At 36.4% G+C, this 7060-nt stretch overlaps 1 long non-coding RNA gene across 1 annotated transcript; it reads right to left on the reverse strand.

Moving 5' to 3' along the window:
• Positions 1-1420: 1420 nt before the first annotated feature.
• LOC132045657 (uncharacterized) lies at positions 1421-1805 on the reverse strand. The gene is made up of 2 exons (XR_009412499.1): positions 1590-1805; positions 1421-1554 (listed from the first exon to the last, which is right to left on the reverse strand). It is a non-coding gene; the product is annotated as an uncharacterized LOC132045657 (long non-coding RNA).
• Positions 1806-7060: the final 5255 nt, after the last annotated feature.

Here is a 7060-nt window from a genome sequence, read left to right on the forward strand (position 1 = left end):
GGGTTAAGCCTCACATACCTTTGTCGTTTACTATTCTATCGTTTGCTCGTTCTCCTTGAGTGCACTTGTTTATACCTTCAATGGAATTCGTATCAACATTAGCTATGTCATTGTGAAAACATACTTACTAGAGCTATAGAAATTTGGGCAGCATTTCCTTTGTTTATACTACTTTCCGCCATATTCCATATCAACTCCCAACATTTATATCAATCATCACAATATCACTAACAACGATCGTCATTCATTTACGCAATTCGCATTTCACAATTCTACTTCAATTCTCCATATTCATGACTAAAAGTCCATCGTCGTATTCTTCCATATCCAATACTTATTTTATGTTCTAAACGTCATTTATAACGTATTCATAACATCAACATATCCATTTCCATGATTCAATTCCACTACTACTCACTAACAATACTATTCACTCAATTGATGACCCATTTGCCAAACACTCTACAATCCATGTGTTTCAACTTATAAATGCTTCAAATAACATGAATAGGTCATGAAACTCACCTTAGATGATGGAGGAATAAGCTTGGAATGGTGATTCACCCTTAGCACCAAAACCCTATTTTATCTCTCTTGGGATTTCTTGACTTGTATGACTTTTAATGGGTTTCCTTCACTTGATTCTCTTGATTTCTTGTTGATGATCACTACTAAAAAAACATGATTTTCCGACCCAAAAAAATTGTTATTTCCGACCTCATGAGGTCGGTTTTGGGCAAAATCCGACCTCAAAATTAGGTCGGAAAACAGTGGGTCGAAAATATTACCGACCTCATGAGGTCGCAAAAAACCGACCTCATGAGGTCAGTAATATTTTTTACGTCGAGTATTAATTAGATAAATTACCGACCTCATTAGGTCGGTAAATTATATTAATAATATTATTAATATAATGATATGAGTTTACCGATCTCCTGAGGTCGGCAATTTATATGAATATATGATATATTGTTTTAGATTTCTGTTGTCCTGAGATCGGTATTTCATAATTACTATAAAATATTTGCAGAAACCCGACCTCATGAGGTCGGTAATTTGAAGTTTCTCGGAAATTTTTGCATAAACCGACCTCATGAGGTCGGTAATATGCAGTTTCTGGGAAAATGTTGCAGAAAACCGACCTCATGAGGTCGGTAATTGCCATTTTCGGGGTACATTTTGCAGCGAACCGACCTCATGAGGTCGGTAATTTGCAGTTTTTGGGTAAATTTGGCAGAAAACCGACCTCATTTCCATTTTTTAGGTAAATTTTGCAGCAAACCGACCTCATGAGGTCGGTAATTGCCATTATCTGGGATCTAGCTGTTATTCTAGCTGCCCCCTGTCAAGATGAAAAAAAAATTATATTTAACTAACACCAGCTCAAATAGCTGCCAACAATTCACCAAACTACTACAAATACATAAAACATTAAGCTATTTCAACAAACACATATATTACAACCACCAATACATCAAATTCAATTCGAAACTACTTCAAAGTTGAATCAAAACGTCATTCAAACATTCACAAGAGACATTAAGCTACTTCAACCTTGAAACATCAACACAACATTAAACTACTTCAACCTTTGCAAACATCCACAAAATATTAAACTAGTCTACACTAACTTAGTCTACAACATTAGACTACTTCACCCCTCGCAAACATCCACAAAACACTTGCACAATCCACAAATACACCACAACATTAACATTCAAACATGCCTTTGTGTGTTTGACACGTGAGTCCCATTGTTTCTAAAGACGAGCGGTTGGTTGTAGTACAAGTGACTCAACAAGCTCTAGCACTGTTATTAATGCGGATATCGTTCGAGAAAATTGCAGAGATGTTGATGCAAGTAAAAAGTAGTGGTAGCACCGGTAGGCTTAGTCAAGAGATAGCAGTTGTGGCTAAATGTGTTGAGGAACCATTGAATATTAATGCTAGTGTGTTTACCCTTGAAAAAAAGAGGCAATCACCTGTTCAAATTTGATGATATTTACTATCTCATTGACCCAAAACCACAAGTAAATGATATGGGAATAATATGCACCAACTTGAAACCAAGATTTGCATCGAGTAAACTATTAGAAACTGGTGCGGATGAGGTTAAATTCGGATGTCAAGTTGGTCCAGAAAGCGGTGCCGTTGCCGGTTTGTTTTGGAGAAGGCTTCAACACCACGACCAAGATTTAGGAAAAGAATTAAAAAAAAACATGGGAAGGACAAGCAAGTAAAATTAAGAATTTTGAGTAAAGCACCTAAATTTTGGTTATTACCTTGGATCGATCAGCAACAAGCGTTGAATTTTTCTCTGCCTCGCCAATTTTCACAAGAAGATTACGATACCTACCAAGAAGATGTTCAACAAATTGACTATTCGTACTCTCCAAGCACGAAACTATGATAGTCTCAACATGATGATGCAAAAAGTTGTTGTATGGATACCTATATCCAATACCAAGTAACAGTAATTAGATACCTAGACAATACCAAGTAACAAATCAAAAGGCTATTGGAAATGTAGTAACTTAATAATTCTATCGGAGCACTTACTCAAAAAACAATTCTAGGATGTGTTTAACAAACACCAAGCCAAATCAACTCGTTTTCAGCAGCTTCACTGCTAACACTCACCAGGACTGAAACAAACTCTATAATCTGAATTTTCCAGTTGATTGAAATCAAAATTTGAGAAATCAAAGTCCTATATACCACCTAGCATAACTGCAAAACACAGTGCAGGTGGAGGGGAGTTTGTTTTTTCTTGTTTGTTAGTTAGATTGAAAAAAACAAGACTATTGGAGTTTGGAAGTGGGTGCATGAAGCTAATAGACTGTATATAACATATTATATAAGATAAATGAACTCTCAATGTCCTACATAAGAACAAAAATTATAAGATTAATTAATGAAGTTATTATAAGATTAATTAACTCAAAGTCCTACATAACAATAGGCGCAATAAAATAACATCTAGAGATGGATATGGGAAAGGGAATACAACAGAATAAAAAAAAACAGCTAAATAAACAGCGTATGATAGCCAAGTGTGCGGAAAATGCCCGAGCAAATGGATCACCACTTCTTTTTTGCATCGTCAGTTCCACCCTCACTAGCCACTGCCTAGAGAATTCAAGGATTCGCTTCTCAAACCATGAAAATATGGGAGATATAGCGCGATAATGTAGAAAAAAAGTATATACTGACGCACATTGCACAATTCAGAATAAATGACATTGGTCTCGCCTTTATGTTCTAAACAATACAAAGATCGGTTAGGGCGGGGGACAAAAGAGTGGAAATCTTCCATCCGAACCTCTCGGACCCAGCTTTTGTCCGAACAAGAACGATTGTCAAGTCAAGCTTTATCCTTATCAAAATTGTCAAGTCAACCTTTACATCTTGGTTTTTTTACGAGATAGAATAAATAAAGTTACTCATAATATTGACTTGTTCTAGCCATTAAAAGTAGGAGTACCAAAAACTTCACTTGGAGCAGCAATTTCGTAAAGAGATCGAAGCAGTGTATGAAGAGATAAACGAGAATACTAGGGCATGATAAAGAATCAATATTTTGCAGATGATAATGTACAAGGTTAAGAACATTTAGTTCCTCTACACATTTCTTGGTAATCCATACTCCACTTATCCCTTAGGGTAATTTGGTAAACTTCAGTATGGTATTGAGGTATTTATACCCATACATTTTAGAGTCCATTACAATATCCTCTACTTCTTATTATAAGGACATTGAAAAGAGAGTCATTTGGAATCTGCTACTTTGGTCTCTTGGGTGGGTCAATGAGAAAATGTGCATGTGTGTTAAAATAGTGCATACATGATACAACAACAACAACAACACAAAATACTGAAGCCTTCCTTTCTTGGGCTGAAAAACAAGGATTTTGACATAATTAATAGGTCAATGTTTTACCTTGTCAACAAGGTCCGTCAGATGCTCGGATAATACAGTGAACCAGTACCTACAGCACAGCCAAATTTTAGTCTAAGAAAAAGATATTTAACAAAAATGGGGCATTTCTATAACTTTTAATATGACATTACTTTGCAGGCTAGCCAAGTCTGGGGACCAAGATAAATAAACACTGACAGCCCGTTGAAAGAAAACAAACAGATGGAACGAAACTAAGATAACCAGAGATAAGAAATGGAAGTAAAATAACCAGAATGTACAAATAGACAACGATTGCAACCATAAACTATGCAAGACCAGCTCAAATAAAAAGCCGCACCTTTTATTGAACCACACAAAAATTGCAAAAGATCCGCCCCAAAAATCAACTCTCATTAATCACTTATGTTTTAGGATCCGCTAAAAGAGGAAAACCTCCAAAGTTGGGACCGGATACGTAACCCCAACATTCGATTCTATTTCGCACAAATTTTTCCATCCACGATATCTGCAATCAAATATAGCTTATTATGTAAAATATCTCATCAAAAATCAGATTACGTAGTTTCAAGCTACATGATCGATTTCCTGTTGAAAAAAAAAAATCTCCGCAAAAGATTAAACCGCTTTACCTGCTAGCTTTAACTTCTATAAATTCAGAATTCATTACAGGTTGTCAAGCAACTCTGGAGTAAACGTGAAAAGTGGTATTACAACTATTTTTCACTAATCTGATTTATCAATCTCCTCTACCAAAGCCGGATTGACCTCGCCGACTTTATAGCTTCTATAAATTCAAAACTCAATACAGCTTGTCAAGCAACTATGGAGAAGAAGGAAAAAAACTCAATCTCCCCAAATTTAAACCTCTTTTTTACCTTCTATAAGTTCAAATGTGTCAAGCAACTATGGAAGCGGCGGCGGAGGAGGAGAAGAAGAAGAAAAAGTAATTAATTACGGAAGGAATGTTTCTCCAACCATCTCTACAAGCAACTCTTTACCTATCCTCAGAAAAGCATGAATATTAAAAAAAGGAAGTAAGGATCAATAGTCGCATAGTTGAGTACCAAATTGCAACGCAACTTGCCCAAAAAAAAAGTAATTGTGAGGATTATTGGACTAATCGAGTCAGCTTTAGTGAGGTGACACGAAATCCTTACTCAAACCATGACGCTTCAACTTATATGGCCAATCGCGTGTGCCTTTTCCCCGTTATCTCGCTTGTATGTATTGTTGGTCATAAATGGGTACCATATTCCCACCTTGTCACATAGCGGGGAATATATTCTTCATAGCTTTAGGCATTTATTCGTTATTTTATACAAAAAGATAAGCAAGAACTATATTGTCAAATCGATCCACCGCAAGGAACATTCACAAGGCATTCAAACCGTTGAAACACACTATTGATAAAAAGTCTTAAGTCATACGGAAAACTTATCACATTCAAACCAAATACGCAATCGCATAGTTAAAAAGATCCGGCTAGTAATACCGAGGAATTCCTTATAACTTTAATTCTAAGTACGGAATTCACTTTGTAAATCGAAACAATATCGTGCAAACTCTTTTTTCAATGTCATTTCTTAGCCAAGAAAAGAAAGAAAGCATACCTCCAATGGTTCGCCGTCGACGTTGACGGCAACGGCGGACCGGGTAGGGGGTGGCGGCGACGGTGACGGCAAGAATGCTGGCGACTTCGACGGCGTTATTAGGTTAGGGTTAGAGAGAGAAGGGGAGAGAAAAGGTGAGAGGAAAGAGAGAGAAATGTTTATTTGGGTGATCTGTTTTACTTTTATGACTAATTATACCGACCTCATGAGGTCGGTATATTTAATAATTTTATTTTTAATTAAAAAGAATACCGACCTCACGAGGTCGGTATTCTTTTAAATTAAAAATAAAATTATAATATTTAGCATCAAATTAATTTCCGACCTAGTGAGGCCGGTAAATCATTTTGTCAAATTTTGGTACAATATTACCGACCTCATGAGGTCGGTTTATTTTTTAAAAAATTGAAAAATAAATATTACGATTTTACTGACCTCATGAGGTCGGGAAATGTTGTTTTTTTAGTAGTGGATCTTTGATTTCTAGTGATTTCTCATGGATGAAGTGTTTGGAATTCTCTAGAGCTTTCTTGAAGTGTGGAGGTGGAGAGTGAAATGAAATGAAAATAAGAAAGGGTCCCTTATATAAAATGAACTCAGTCCCGACCAGTTTATACAGACCAACATACGGTCCGTATGTTTTATACGGTCCATATGTCTGGCCATAGATCTGGTCCAGTGAAGTATGCTCTACTGTACTGAATCTACAGTTGGACATACGGTCCGTACATTTTATACGGCCAGTATGTCTGGCCGTAGGTTGGTCTAGTTTTCCGGAAATCGTTTCGTCGACTCGTTTGATCTCCAATCCTTATGGAACCTTCTTAACACTTGTCCAACACTTCATTACCATTCTAAGGGACGTTGTAACTCTTCTTCAAGGTGTCATTAAGACATCATTACTCAATACTCGAAATTCTTATCCGATACATTCAACTTATAACTCGCTTTCCTTAGCAACTTTCTTTCCTTAACTCGTATGTCTTTGGAAATCTTAATTAGCATCATCAATTACTATCTCCTACTTGTCCAAACCTCGTGAACGTCATGTCCTTCGTGAGTCTATTCACTGTACACTAACGGGGAGATGTCCGAGGTGTAACAAAAACACTTCATATGCTAAGAGATATTCGTCCCTCAATTTGGACCAAAATTTTCACACGAAACTTTACCCATCATTTCTCCAAAGTCGTACTACTCCATTTCTTCCACTCATTTCCTTATAAAACCTTCTGGTATACCTTATATACATCCTTCACTTATTAAATGTACTTGATAATGCTTGCTTATATTTCGAAGTGGTTTTACTTAACCATAACTCAACGTACTTACGTTTCAAATTTGATAAATGCTTCTTCGAAGATACGGGGTGTAACATCCTTCCCCCCTTAAAAACATTCGTCCTCGAATGTTGTAGCTTGCGAGCTTGCAACACAATCATTAATTTCTTGAAATAGTTGTCCTCTTTTAGTTCCTGATCCCATAATCTTATACTATGGGCTCATTAGTCTTCTTTCATATTCTCCAA

This window comes from Lycium ferocissimum, unplaced genomic scaffold (genome assembly GCF_029784015.1).
Source record: "Lycium ferocissimum isolate CSIRO_LF1 unplaced genomic scaffold, AGI_CSIRO_Lferr_CH_V1 ctg7530, whole genome shotgun sequence".
In the NCBI taxonomy this organism is placed as follows: domain Eukaryota; kingdom Viridiplantae; phylum Streptophyta; class Magnoliopsida; order Solanales; family Solanaceae; genus Lycium; species Lycium ferocissimum.